Consider the following 16,052-nt stretch of genomic DNA (forward strand, 5'->3'; position numbering starts at 1 on the left):
GCAAGGGACAAGGCTCTAGTCTGATCTGAAATGGCCTCAGCAACTAGTATATTTCTCTCAGATCAGGGAAGTAAATTGGAAACAGCAAACCACGTGTTTGACAAACCTTTGATCAATAATGTGATAATTTTTCTTAATAAAATCTAGTTATATAATTAACAATTTTATTCTTTCTTCCTCTACAAATACCGTAAATTGAAGTTCCACTAAATGTTGAACAATCACTTTTTTTTGTTCTTGAACTAAGTTGTCCTCTTTATATAATATTTTTGGGGCACTTTTTAGAAGTCTAAAATATTTTTACCTATATTGCCTTTTTCTAACTTTCAGATCAAAATTCATCAGCACTGTTTCTTTATAATCAATAATATGCTTATGGCATGGAGTTTACTGTACTAGATTAATTTACTTAATTTACACATAAAAGTACTCTCATGCCTTTGTACACTAATGAAATAATAAATACAACGCTTATACGAGGATTATCGGTATAAAGACATAACTGAAATTGCAGCTTTATAAAATCACATTGCCAGCGTAGTCATTTTTAATAGACATGACCAGAGCAGAACAGCGTGCATAGTTTCAAGGGCTATTTTCTAGGTGTTGATGACAACACCCCTGTCATCCTTTAGCAGCCACCAAGGGCTAAGCCCCTCCTCAGTCCTCTCATAGCAGAGGAACAGAGGACAGGGATCAGAGAGAAAGTCTCAAGTAGTTCACAGTCTAGTAGACAAAATACTACCCTGAAAATAAAACACTTGCTTATTATCAAGATCAAGAGAATCTAACACAACCGAGTCACTTCATTTGGCCCCAAGAAGATAGAACTAGACCTTTTTCATTCAACCTGTACTTTTCCATCAGGCACTCTCAATAAATGTCCTTGATAGCTCTGACTACAGCAATAATGTAGGACAACTGCCCCGGCTCCTAATTCATTCTCAGCTTCACTTGTTCCTCTTGCTCCCTGGGCTCCAGACGATCAGCTTCATAATGAAAGTAGGAGATAAAATCAAGCTTTGCAAAAACATGTCACCAGTGCATTCTTACCAAGAGATTCCACAAATCACATTAGGAGATGTTTTCTCTTCAAATGGATTTATTTTACAACACACTGCCTTGGTTGTTCAAATGCAGTTTCAGAAATCAAATTTGCAAGTCTAAAATTAAGATGCCACAGCAGAGCACATGCATCATTCATGATGACTCCGCGGCCTTCCTTCCTCTGATTTACAGTTGTCAAAATTAACATTACAAGACACGACCCATTATGTGCTTCCCTTCAAACTGCATTATCCAAATCATGACAAATTAAATTTAAACTACTTTCTATTTCAACCCTTTTATACATTTCTTTCACCTCCTTTCTATCTTTTCCTTCCTTTCTGCTGAGATATCTTAAAAAATTTAACTAATTCTAATTCTGACATCCCTTTAATAAAAATTTCTTCACAATTTCCAACACAATCCTCATTTTCATATTTTGTTGTTCTGTTGTAGATTTGGTTTACTTTGCTTTTCTTTCTGGGAGTTGTCTTTTTCATTACATGGGAAACCCCATATTGTTCTGAACTAAGTCTCACAGTTCCGTCTTTAGAGCAGGGTTCTTATATAGACACAAACCCCTGGCACTTAAAGGAATAAAAACTTAAAATCTCTTTTTATCCAGCTTTATTTTGAATTCAGTGCCTTAACAAGTGAGGAAATAAATTAATAAAAGGTAAAAATAATTAATTAATACTAAGGCAATAAATGGTTTTATAATCAAAATCTGTGATGCAGTAATTCTCTCTCCAAAGAAAGCTCTATGATTTATTTGAAGTATATATTTACAAAATAAACATTTATCTTCTTAGTACTGGTCTTATCATATTAAAGGTACATAGATCTAAAAAGGGTGCTTATTTTAATTTGTAAAATCTCATATGCATTACATATGCATTGATTTTTTTTTTTTCCTCCCTATGGAACATAACCTTGTCTTTCAGGAAGAGATTTAAAGAACCTAAGACGGTAAGAATTTCATTCTCTTCTCTTTTTATTTTCAATGATGATGACCATCAGGTTAATTTAAAGCCATCTTTACCATCAACAGAAGTTCACGTTTTGCTCATCCTTTCTCAATTTACATAGCAATTTTATGTGCATAATTTTTACATTTTCATAATAATCCTGACCCATGTCTAATATGGGAATACTATCTATCCTTATCTCCCTATTTTAAAGTTCAAAAAGAAATAGTAGAGTGTAGAGGCCTGACTTGAACGCAGGCCCTGAGTCTGACGCTGGTGTTCTGCAAATACCATCCCAGTTCCATACAGCTTTCCCTCGAGTGTCTAACTTAGTTTCTAAACTCCTAGCACATGAGGACAATATCTCCTCTTCTCAGACTACCTCAAAGATCTGCCTTAAAAAGAGCCACCAGTGACTCACCTGCCTTCACTTCTTTCCCTTGTTAACCTGCCTGAGTATCTAAAATTCTTCCACTTAATATTAATTTCTAATAACACAGTATAGAGCCATGTATCATGATCATGAATAGACCATATAAATTACTTTGTTAGGCTAAATAACTAGTGACCACAGAGGAACAAAACAGAAGCCATGTCATAATTTGACTGAGTAAAAAAAGTCTCTAAAATGACCCAGCAAGAGTACCATTTAGAAAGATTTTAGATATATTTTCCCAATCACAGTAAAGAATAAAAGCACAGAATTAAAGGGTTAAACATTTCCCCACTGAGAGACATTGAGACTCAAAGACAAAGTAATCCATGGTTTTCACTTATTCCAACTTTGCCTCACAGGGCTTTTACACTTGTCTAAATATTGCTTGATTCATGGATTACATCCTGAGGGGGGGTCTCATCTGGGATCCACCGGCCCCAGGCTGATCTTGGGAAGACTTTTTGTTGCCTCTCTGGGGTATTTGATATCACACAAAATATGCACAGGCCTTTTCTTTTTTTTCTCATCAGCTTTGGTTAGTGTTTGTGTATTTAATGTGTGGCCTAACACAATTCTTCCAATGTGTGGCAGAAAAGAAAACAGTTTAGACACCCTTGAACTATTGATAGTAGATGGACATCATCAAAGTCAGTGCTCTTAGAACATGTTCGTCAAAGGAAAGAAGCACATAATACACTCACTAAATATTTCTTCAATAAACAGGAAGGGAACAGGGGATTCCTCAGCCCATGAGCCAACCTACTCCTTCTGTTAGGAAAAGGCAAGGAAGTGCCTCAGAATAAAATGTAAAAGGCATTCACCTGGCTCTGGAAGGGACTATCTTTCTAAATTTTGTACCTCAAGAGCCACCTTGTACCTGTCCCCCACTAACGTACCCACTTACTATTACTTGCTTAAAACTCCATTTTCCTCATTCATCATCTAGAAGATAAAAAAGCCATGTTTTTTTCATTTCATTACAGGATTAGAGAAAACAAATAAACGTGGGGGTGAGAATAATGAAATGATTATTAAAAACCATCTCTTTCTCACCCCTTCCCCTTCCTTTATGAACGTGTCAAACCTGGGGCACGCAGAGTTTGGCAAACACACATAGGTATCAACAATGAAATACATGGCCATGTTGAACAAGGTGAAGACAACCTCACCTGCTATCATCATGAGAGGTTATTGACAAGCACGGCCAGGGAGCTTTGGTCACAGGCAGTCATCTCAGAGCGTCTCAGGCTATGGTCTTTTGAAGATATGAGACTCAAAATAAAATGGCCAATTTATAGTCTATATAACATTTGAGAAGCAAGAACTAACAGGGCAGCAAAAGGATGGACAACTTGTTATCCTTTGTTTCTGTTAGCCAGTGCTATCCCAGCCATCTCAGCATGTCACTTATCTATCAGAACTCAGGAGGTTGGAGGTTGGTGCCAGGCAGGGAATCAGAAAAGATAATCAAACTGTTAGATGGAAATTGTCAAGACTGAATTTCCTCTTAAGTTAATCCTGTGGCATCTATTTGGCCTCAGTATCCCTAGTGTTGATTCCCCAATCCAGCTATTAAGTTGACCCCATGATTATAGGGTAATCTTAGATTCTTAGATTATAACCATGATCTCAGTTCCAGTCATCTAAACTCTAGATTTTGAGCCCTCCAATTCATCCTGCATACAATTCTTATTCACGAACATAATTTTTTTCCACTTTATTAGGGGAAAAGAACAACTTCTTTGTCTTATTATCAAGGTCATCAAGCTTCCCTTTTGAATTTATTTCTAATCTTTTGCCACCTCTGGCTTTAATTCAAGTCATACCAGTACATTCACCACTGCCCTCTACAGATAGATAACCTGTTCATTCCACTAATGAGATTTTTTAAAAGTCAAGTTTGACTCAGTCTTTTCATCACCCCACAGTTAGATAAATTCTATCCATTTTTCAGCACCTGAGTCAAACTCTATTACTTTATAAAATTAGAGAATATAGAAGCAGTCTTTTTATAAATTTTAGTCATTTTTATCTTAGACTTATCCTTTTATCAAGTATTTATTTTCACCTACTATGAAGTATGTATTTTACAACCTATAAAAGATACAAAACATCTGGGCCAACATGGAGTTACAGTAATTTAAAGTAATTTTATTTATTGCTTTTTCCTCCTTGTGTCTCATAAACAGAATTAAAGATATCAAGTTCAGAGCTAAGGCTCTGAATAGACTCGTACAGAGTCGGTTATGTGGTGTCTACTGTGTTCATGTTCACCTATTTCTTATTTAAATTCATTGATCCTTGATATATTAGAACTTTTCAGAGAACTGCAGTTTTGACAAAGCTATCTGAAAACCTTTATGAAATGTATTAGTATGCTACATATTATATGAAATCCAAATGTATTCAAATTTTATACTATTGAAAATAATTTCTGTCAAATGCATTTTTATTTTTCTTCAGTTATAATTTACATCTCTATTTCAATATCTTTCTCGATCTATCAAAAGGAATACCTGTATATTCATACATATATTTGAGTCCATTTGTGGTCTGGCTAATACCTATCAGTAGCCTTTTAAAAGCTTTAACTTTTTTTTTGTAAATCCAAATAGAAAAATTAGAATAAACTCAATTATAGTCATAATTGATTTTTTCCCCCAAATTGTGTTTTATTTTAGTGCACTATACTTTACTTGGTGAAAGCAATATTCCAAGATCTTTATAGCATGATGACTTCTTGTATGAAGCATAGCAGTTATTTCATTCATTTACAATTCAATTGCTGTTCTGTGTAAATACTACCCAAATAAATTTTCTATGATCATATCCCCATAAAATCTAGTATTAGCCATAAATTTGTATTAAATAGAATCGAAAGAAAGAGTCTCTCAAAAACTTTTGGGGGAAAGCGAAATAATCATCTATAATAAAATAATATGAGAGCAGACGAAGAACATAGCAAGGTGAAGGTATGAGTAAAGACCTAAAAAGAAGCAAATAAGACAAAACCCATGACATTACTAACATAGTGTCTATAATATAGAGTCTTTAGCAGACTCTAAAAGAGTAAGAGCATTCTTAATTAAGTTACAAATAGCAGGTCAATAATTTATTAAATTCCTTATTCTGTGGGAATTTGGTTTTCCTTTTGAAAGTATTTCCTCCTATTTAAAATTCTTCTTATTTAAGTTAGAGGGAAACTCAGTCCTACCCACATCAAGCTGGTAGAATTCCAGCAAATAAACGAAAACAATGGGTGAGATCACAATTCCTGCCAAGGAAATGCAAGGTCACTGCCCTAGTCAGCAGCCAGGCTGCCAGTAAAGTGCCAGGTCTCACACTGTCTCAAGTGAAAGAGCTAAATGGAACAAACAACCAAATGGGAGATATTATTAATGAAACCCCCAGGAAAAGTGGAAAAAAACTGGAATGCACCTTATTTTAAGTTTATGTGGAGAACAGCCTATGATCTGACTTAAGCTTAATCCTGTCCCCAAATCCATCAGAGGTCTAAATTGCTACCCGAGATATCTTTCATTCAATTGTCCTGTAATAGGATCCTCAACTAAAACAAAAAGTACTCAATATTGTAGTGTATACTTAAAATTTGCTAAGAGGATAGGTCTTATGGTAGATGTTTTTATCCTACACAAATAACTAATAATATGTTAAAAGCAACAGAGGGAACCCATGGTAGGCAATGGATATGTTTATGGCCTGTGATGTTTCACAGATACAGTATATACTTATCCCCAAATTCATTAAGTTATATACATTAAATATGTATTTTGCATACATCAATCATATCTCAATAAAGTTATTAAAAGATACTTCTGTGAACTTATATATAGAGGTTTAGTAGAGATGAAAACATCCTGGCCATGATGAAATAATCATAGCTTAGGATATAGTAAGTGACCCTGTTGGTCACTTAAATATTTTTGCTAGAAGTTCAAAGGTGGATATGGACAATATGAGCCCTTTGTATGCCATCATGAATGCAACTAACTGATAGTGATGAGTAGATAGCTGGATAGCTTCCGTATGTCAAAACAGGAGTCACGGACAACATCAGTAAGGATGCTTGTAAATGGACAAAAGATCAAACTAAATCCAGCTAAATTCTCAGTATATTGGAGTACATTTACAACAATAATATGTTTTCTAATTTCTAAAGAAATAAACATTTTTTAACTATGCAACAACAATTGTGTAGTGTTAACCGGGCATTGTAATATTGAAATGTAGTCTAAATGATGTATTTTGAATAGAATCAGCATAAATCTAGATTCTCTTGATTGAATATAATGCATATTTTTAAGTCTTTGACATGTTTGGGTTATATTCTTCATAACCTTAGAAGTTTTTCATTTTCTCATTGACCTCAAGTGACTCCCTATTATACAGTAAAGGGTTCAAGTTTTAAAACAGAAGATTCCCTTATATTTTAATACTTTAACAAACATTTATTAGAAACTGCTCATGTGCTAGGCACTAGCTTAGTTGAATGGAGGCTATAAAGGTTAATATTATGTCTTTATTCCATGATGTAGGTAATCTACCCATTAACCTATTTTTATAACAAAGTTTATAAATGCATGCATACAGGCATGGGTTGATATGTATCCTTGTATAATATATCATAAATTCTGAGAAAACTTTCAATATTTAACAAAATTAAATTTTTAATGAAAATTTGGATCTGATATATTTAATAATATGACACTATTTAGTGTTCTTTTGATGTAACAGGACACGTTTTTCAAGAAATGAAATTACAAAGGTCTGACAATTAAGTTCATGAACTTGCCATCATGCCCTTAAGTTGGCAGCTCTATATAAACAATGTGGAAAGGTTCATAACCGTGGAATATCAGAGTCGCACAGCTGTGTTCATGGAGATGTGTGGCAGTCTTGCTGAGTGGTGTTCATTGTTGCTGTTTTGTGTTTTTGTGTGGTGTCAGGAGAATATCAGTGCTTGAATCTGAGTAATGAACAAACATTCGGAAGTTTTTTGTTAAAGTTGGCAAGAGTGGAAGTGAAATCAAGTGTATGTTCATCTGAGTTTATGGGGAGGGATAATGCCATGAAGAAAACACCAGTGTACGAATGCATTAAATTTCTTTCTAGGGGTAGAGAAGCGTCACAGATGAAGGGAAATCAGGGTGGCCAATAATAAGCAGGACTGACAAAACATTGTAAAAGTTCATTGAACTGTGTATCAGAATCACCAGCTTACTGTGAGAATCACAGCAGACCAGGTAAACATTGACAGAGAAATAGGAAGATCTGAATGGAAACTCTCGGCCAACAACGCCCGGTTTTCATATCATGACCATGCACAAACTCACACAGCACGATGTGTGAGGGTGTTTTTAGCCAGTGAACAGATAACTGTACTGGAACATGCTCCCTTTGTCGGACACTCAGTGATTTTTTTTTCTCTACCCAAGGATAAAGAAAATGTTAAAAGACAGACCTTTGGATGACATTCAGGACCTCAAGGGTAATACAACAAAAGCTTTAATGGCCATCTCCAAAAAAGAATTCCAAATATGCTTTGAATAGCTGACTAGGTGCTGATATCAGTGCATAGCTGTCCAAGGGAGGTGACCATAGTGATGTCTGAAGGTGACCATAGTGATGTCCAGCAATGATGTATATAGCACTTTTTCGAGGATGAGTTTGCAAACTTAATAGTCCCACCTCATAAACTGAGGAAAAGTACCAAAGATATAGAAATAAATCAGAGTAATAAATGAACATATCAGGATGGGAGGTATGTCTAAACTCAAGTATAAGCTTGAAAAGAAAAATGTCATGGTTAAAGAGGGATGTTAAATAAGAATTTTTTTAAAAAGTAGAAGCCACCCCATGATTGCATTAATGTACACAGCTATGATTTAATAAACACACACACACACAAAAATAAATAAAAAGTAGAAGTCAATTTTATCTTGATTTATAATTCTGATCAGAGCATCTATCTTGGCTCCCAAAGCTGGTATAGTGCAGAATATACAGCTGCTGGCATTTGTTCCAGTATTTTGAAATGAATATGAATACTTTTGGTAGAAGCATAAAAATGCATGTGCTTCCCTTTAACTTTCTTAAGAGTTCATTTTATTCATATGATAAAATAAAAAGATATCTCTCTGTAGAATAAAATAGATATATACAAAATTAAAAATTACTACTATGACTAATGTACCTGCTCGTGAATATTTGCCTTAAGACCTGAGCCAAAGATAATACAAAGCCATAATGATTACTTAATGTTGTTCCCTTATTTGTCTTAAAGTATTAATTATTCTGATGTTTAAAACTTATCAAATATACTTTAATAGTGTAAATACATAATTCATAAGTAAATAAATATTCATATATTGGGGTATGCTCAAAACCCTATCACTAATCAATGTGGAGAGGTTTGGGCCTACAGGATATAAAGTCCAAACATTTAAACTTGACCTTCCAGACCTTTATAGGTTTCCTTCATTTCTCTTCTGGGCTAATTCCATCTCCCCTTTAACCTTACCTCCAGAGGTGTGAACGGCCCACAGGCATAACAAACCATTACTACTGCAAGTCTCAGTGCCTTGGTTTTTGGTGTTCCCATCTTCTCCATCCATCACCCTCGACCTTGTGCACAATTACTGATCCTTCACTCCAAGGCCATTTCCTCTAGGATGCCGTTCCCCATACTATTAGCTCCCTCCAGAAAGAGCTCCCTACCTGAGTTGTCACTTGAATGTTCCCGTACTCTCTTTCTTTCCTCTCTCCCAACATAAGATAAACATGTAGCTCCTTTAACATTTTATTGCTTTTTTTTTTTTTTGTACCATACTTTCCATAAGAAAGTCTTTGAGATTAGGCTCTGTGTTTTGTATCTGGCACCCTTGACGTGCTTCACATTATTGAATGAAAAAGTAAATAAATAAATACAAAGTAAATGAATAAACAAATTAACAAGAACACAGAACCAGTTCTCTGCCTCTGACATTAGAATAGCTAGTATGTATCAGTCAAGGCCAAAAGAAAACAGATTAAAAACTCACATAAGGAAATGAAGAAGAGTTTAATGAAAAGATTATTAATGAAGTTGTTGGCAGTGTAAAGAAAAATCACCAAAGAATGGTGGAAGCACCCTGGGGATAGCAGCCTCAGTCAGACCACTACCCTAAGGTCACGATAAAGGCCTAGAACTGTGGTAGACTGAGAGCCAGGCAGAGGGCTCTCAGACAGGGCAGTATCCTTCGTTAGAGGAATCCAGCCATCAAGGAATATTCTCTCCTTTTCCACCTTCTGACATATTGTTGCTTTCTCCATTGGTAGAATGCCACCAGAAAGAAGACTAGAAGTCTTACTCATGTATTGCTCAGAGATCAGCCTGCAGAAATATAAGCAGAACTGGGAAGGGTTAAGGTGGACCTCTAAGGTCACACATAATATACTGCTCAGTTAGCTCTTCATTTTGGGAGAAGTAAAGATTTTCATTTTAGCCACTTACCATCTACCAAAGAGTGTGAGCATATTGACTCTACTTATTTAATCAGGTGTGGTCAACAGGCAGCTGAGGCAAGCTCACAAGAATTGATGATGTGTATCTGGCAGACAAATTGACACTTTGGATATTACAGAAAGTTTTAAAATCTAAAAGCCTGCTATTTAGAAGTAGTAATTTTATAAATGGACTCTGAATAACCTAAGAGGAGTCTGTGTTACTTTAAATAGTATGTAATTTTCTCCCTTCTTTTTGGGAAGGGTGGGATTATATTTGCAATTTCCCTGATTCACAAGTCACAGTGTGGGAATGGGCCCTCAGGAACCATCCAGCACATCTGCTGAGTAAAAACCTTGCAGTTACTCTTAAGACTGGTGAGAGCTGCCTCATTCTGTATCCACTGCATAGAAATTCACCCTGATGTGTCAGTATGAACTGATGCGTGGAATATGCTAAAAATTAATTTAATTTATAGGATTTTATGTCCACAATTTTAGGTATGGCTATCATTCAGGGTTAAATGAAATCAAAAAAATTGGACAGCTTTTAGAGTTTTTCAGCACCCTCCATCTTTTACATCATCTCTGCCCATGCATCACACATAAGGTTTACAGATGAGAAAACTAAGTCCCAGCAAGTTTAAATGATTGTTCAGTACTATGTAGCCCTGAGTGCATAGGTTTCCCAGTTCTCAGTACTTTTTCTCCTATTTATTCATTACTTAAATTCCTCTCTTGTTGATTCAGCCAGTTTTCAGTCTATTGTAAAGTCAGTGGTAGCTTTATATTCAGGTTGGATATCACTAGTATGGAAAAAATCCTAAAGCAGAAGGTAAAAGGTAGTTAACAACTAAGGCTAAATAAGAATCAGGCACAGAGAAACTGTGTTACACTATCAAGAAATGCAATTTTCTGCTCAAAAGTTTTCAGTTTGAAGATTAGTTGGAGTTTCAGAAAAGTTTGAGTTTAGGAAACGATCAGAAAGCCACATTAATAATTATTATTCATTACTATCAGAAATGCTAAGGCTGAATTGCTATAGAGAATTAAAAAAAAAGTGAAGCTGATAGCAGAAATCAGAGAAAAATGTGTCACTATTTCTAAGGGTTATTAGATTATTCTCTTCATGTTTTACCCAGTTATATTTATCCTTATGTATTTGTGTCTGATGTATGTGCTTTATGGAGTTATCTAGAAGCTGGATAGGGCTATTATTTTTTGGCTTAGCCAAAAGAAATCCGTTTTAAATTCTAATTGTGTCTTATTCCCTCAGGAATTGACTGGGCTGGATTTCACACACTTCCTGCCAATGCTTTCACCGGAATTATAATTCTAACTAATTGTCTTTGTTGCCTATACAATAAAACAAGGTGCATTCAAATGTTGAACTTAGTGGCACAAGAGCCACTAAGTGTTTCTTATATTAATTAGAGCAGATTTCATCCTAAATCTTTTTGCTGACATATGTTGTGCCTTTGAAATGCCATCCAGAGTCAGTTCTTTCTTTTAGGAAGAGGTGTGCCGGCCTGGTAAAGCCATCCAGAGTTGGGAGTGGCACACAGCAAAGACTTGACCGCTGACTGGCTTGTCATAAGGTGGGGATGGCTTTCTCTTCTCTCTACTGTCCCTCCACACCACTCTGACAGCCTTCCTCAGCCAGAAGACCAGGAAAGTAACTTTCTTCTTAATTTCTCCATCAGCTACACATCCTGGGGTGAAGAGCTGGCTCCTAAGGTACCTTCTCCACACCCCCTTGAGATAATTCAGTAAAAGGATCCTTAGCTGGACCTTCCAGGATTGAGTCACCGATTGCTTTAGCAGAGTCTCTTTCATGCTTCAGGTCCTGACTTCATCTGTGCGACCCAGATTTATCATGTGGACACTTTCTTTTTTCATTTTCCTTTGTTGACTGTAGCTAGACGTGTTTATTTCCCTCATCGGTGTTTCTGGTGGATTTCAACTGGAGGAGAGGAGTGAAACTGCCTTTACTCCCTCATGTTTAATTGCACCTCATTTGGTAATTACCACATGATATTCCATATGTCATAGAACACACTTACCAGTAGCTTAATGATCTAAATTGGTTTTATTTGTTACCTAGAATTGAGCAATACTTTATTCCACAAAAGAGAATGTATATGCTGATGAGCTCGGTAAAGGAGTTTAATTTTATATATAGAAAAGTCTGAAGAAAGCAGAAACAGAAAACAAAGCTTGGATTGCTCATTTCAGATTTCCCATTCTCGTAAAGGTGAAAGCTGAGGGAACTTCCTTATGCTGTATGGGACTGGCCCTTACAGAGTTGGCTATTATCTCTCCATGTTTCCTGATTTCTCAGAAGATCACATAAACAACTTCGTTTCAGCTTGATGATATGGAACTAGCAATTCCATAATGATATGGAACAAGTAATTCCATTTTGGTTTGGTCTGTTGAAGCCCAGTGAAGGAGCTCCGTACAGACCAACAGCCTCCTATAAATTTCATTCAACATTTCATATCAGAGTTAACACATCAGGCTGAGACTTCTGTCCTAAACAATCATACATTGACATATTTTTCTACTTTTTCAAGTCTAGTGTTAAGTGAAGAACTTTTATAGTCAAGCTTTTTTTGTTTTGTTTTGTTTACTGTTGCAAATTAGATATTTTAATATTTTTCCCAATGGTAATATTTAACATTATTTGCAACAAGAGAATATATTAATTTTTTGATGTTATCTTTGTGTTAATCTATCATTTAAATATTTTTGTTGCTTACAATATATTTTCTATTGATTCTATTGAGTTTTGCAGTAGAAAACATTTGGAGAAAAAAAGTCTTAATTTTGCAATCTGCTTTCCAATATTCTTTTTTTTCTTTAGGTATACTGACTAGCCCTTAACAGATCCATATTAACTCAGAGTGGAGATAATGTGTTATCTTGTTGTTTTTTTTTTTTTTTTAACTTTAAAGGGAATGCTTCTAATGTTTAGCAACTGAGCATTGTGCTGACTTCCAGTTTGATATCTTTTTGGCATCTCTCTCTAGAAACACTGACCTGTATCAGTACTTTCATCAGTTCACTGGTTCAACTTCTTCTAGCATAACATTGGCCCTATACAATTTCAATGTGTGCATTAAACTCTTCCTTAATTTCAGGACAGTGTTATCTTTGCATTTCATTTTTTAAATTTTGGGGAGGTTCTATCTACAGAAACATCAGAATTTCCTACAGTAATCTTTGTTTCCATTTCCATTGTATCTTTAAAAATTATTAATTTACCTGATGTTTCAAACTGTTCTCTATATCACTGATTTGTCTTACTACCAATTATTTTTCCACTTGCTGTTGCTGCTTATGATTATATTTATGATCTTGTTTTGGAATTCTCCTCCATTTCTTTTCTGAGCTCTGCCATATCACTTTTAAACTCATTTTCTTATCTCATCTTTGAATACTGACACTCTTTCTCTTTTGAGTTTAGAAAACTGTATGTCCTTTAATATTTTTGGTTTCCTAGGGAAATGTTTGGTATGTTTTCCCACAAACTCTTAGCCTGGGCAAGGCTCTACTCAAGCCCAGCTGGGAGTCACTGGTTCATAGTGAAGTATCCCAAGTCCCAGTGTCTGTGTAATGATTTGAAATTCTTTCACACATGTTTTCAAAACTTTCATTCCTCAATCTGTCAAACTGAGTCTTTGCTCCCAATAGCAGCATACTGGGTTTTCTCTTTCAGTCCTGCCTATTCTGCAAGTCTGATTTCAAACAGGACCCGAGTGTGTTTACTCAGCCCTTTCCACTGACACAGACCATGCCATACCAAGGAGGTGTAATTGACTTGTCCTCTCAGAAAACTCTGGCTATCCTGAAATATTTTGAGTGTTCACGAAAGCTGACAAGAAGTAATGCCCCATATGTCTCCTCACTCAGATAGTTCTAACCTTCCCCACATTGACCAAAGTTCTATATCAATCATTGTGTGGAAATGCAATCATTTCCTATTGCCATAAAAAATCGACTTTGTTTATGCTTTCCATTCTCATTGATTTTGGTCTGTTTGAAAGCAGAAAATAGGGCAGCTCTATCTTCTTTAAGTTGGACATTTCAGCAGTAACGCTACTAAAATTATTTTTATTTGTCTATGAACTGATTTCCTAAGATTCTTTGGTTTATTTAGCTACGTTATTTTACTAATAGGTCTTTTGTGAACCTTTGTAAATAATTTTTGTTCTCTACATGATAAAGTAGTTTTTGAATTTGGTGGAAGATAAAACATTTTCAATTTAATCAAGTTTCTGATTTGTTGCCCTGTGCTTTAGTGATGCAACCGATTCATTCTGCACTTCGTTGGCTTTACTGGTAACATGGAGTAATATTTGGGAAAAATAGCTCAAAATACATGAATTTTGTCTCTTCTTCTTTTCTTTTTCGCCTGGGGCTGGGTTTGAACCCACCATGTCTGGCATGTGGGGCTGGGCTCTACCCTTTTGAGCCACAGGCGCCACTCTCTCCATTCTTGAGAGGACCTTCACTTTCTTATTCAGACATACTAATTCACATATAAAATCTATTCTTAAGAGGACCTTCACTTTCTTATTCAGACATACTAATTCATATACAAAAAACTATTCTTAAGAGGACCTTCACTTTCTTATTCAGATATGCTAATTCTTACACAAAAAAACTATTAATAACCAATTCTGTTGTTTTACATAAAGTTTAATTAATACCTTAATAAGTCATCCTATATATGCAACTGTTTTGATTAAAGTAATTATACATAGTATATGATATTTCCAGTAGGACATAAGCACCTGTCAAATACTCTATATATTTTTAAATATATTTCCTTAAACCAACAATTGGATGGGAATATTAGGCTCTATGCAATGATAGCTACTATCTTAATTACACTTTTTCAAGAAATCAACATTAAATTAAATATCTACAGAATGCTAACCCAGTGACAGCAGGAGAAAACTCAAGTTGCCTTGGAGGCTCATTCAGCTATTTAATAGGAGTCAAGTAATTAATTCAACCATAATACTTCAGGAAAAGAGATCATGAAATCACCAGAATAAGGATAGTTTGCAAAGAACAAAGTGGAGATTGAGTTGAAAAAGTGCATGACACAGACTCACACACACACACATACCCCTATAGTCCTAATTGTACAGAACTGGAAAAGAAAAACAGTAGAATGGATAACCATTAGCAAGGTCTGGGGAAATGATGGGTCCTGAATGCAGAAAGAGCAAATATTATACAGCTAAAATAAAATACAATTGGATGAGTATAAAGAAGAGAGAGAGGGACAAATATCCTAAATATAGCAACAAGAAGCTATGATGAGAGGAAGTCATCTTAGGCAGATAAATTAACTGATTCATTTATTAAATCATATCATGCTCTAAAAAGGCTCAATACCAGATTTCAAAATGCACACACAGCAAAATCACTATACAATAATGAGTGAGGAAAAAAATGAGGGTGAGAAGAAAAAAAGATAATGAGATATATTAATAAACAACATGCATGTCACACAGTCCTGTTTAGGCTCCCAACAGACAAAGTAAACAGCAAAATGTGATCTGTTCAAATAATTCTACTGGCCATAAGAAAGATAGTCCAGCTGTTCACCAGCAGCACTTGGGCTGATTCAGTGATACTTTTCTTAAACAGACCGCATGATGGAGGGTTAACACTCGCAATGTCATTTCTACAATAAATAAGATATAAGATTCTGAGTGATGTTACTATAATTTCTCTTAGTTCAGTATCAATCATAACTGCATAAATATTTCAGAAAAGTAATTATGCAAATGATTTAGATAAGCCACTCCCAGATGGTCTGGTTTATCCAAGAGCAAAATTCATAACATTCAAAGCACATGTCCTTTAGGTAATCCTCTATGACTATCATTTTCACAACAAATAAATCATACATGAGATAGTCTTTCATAACTTGGTCATTATGAACCCAAAGAGAATCTGCCAAATAATTTCTGTCTAGAAAATGTAGCCAATTAATTACATGTTTTCTAAACTAGGCTACTCATGATTAAATATTCTCTACTTACCTTACTTTCTGCTGATTCCCATTTTCTTCTCTG

The 16,052-nt window shown here is 35.2% G+C and overlaps 1 protein-coding gene across 1 annotated transcript in view; it reads right to left on the bottom strand.

The window, feature by feature from the left end:
* Positions 1-16,052, bottom strand: part of THSD7A (thrombospondin type 1 domain containing 7A) — a 420,187-nt gene that overhangs the window by 218,427 nt on the left and 185,708 nt on the right. The gene's annotated exons all lie outside the window — the stretch shown is intronic.

Source organism: Otolemur garnettii, unplaced genomic scaffold, assembly GCF_000181295.1.
Source record: "Otolemur garnettii isolate 467f Iridium unplaced genomic scaffold, OtoGar3 scaffold00005, whole genome shotgun sequence".
Taxonomy (NCBI): domain Eukaryota; kingdom Metazoa; phylum Chordata; class Mammalia; order Primates; family Galagidae; genus Otolemur; species Otolemur garnettii.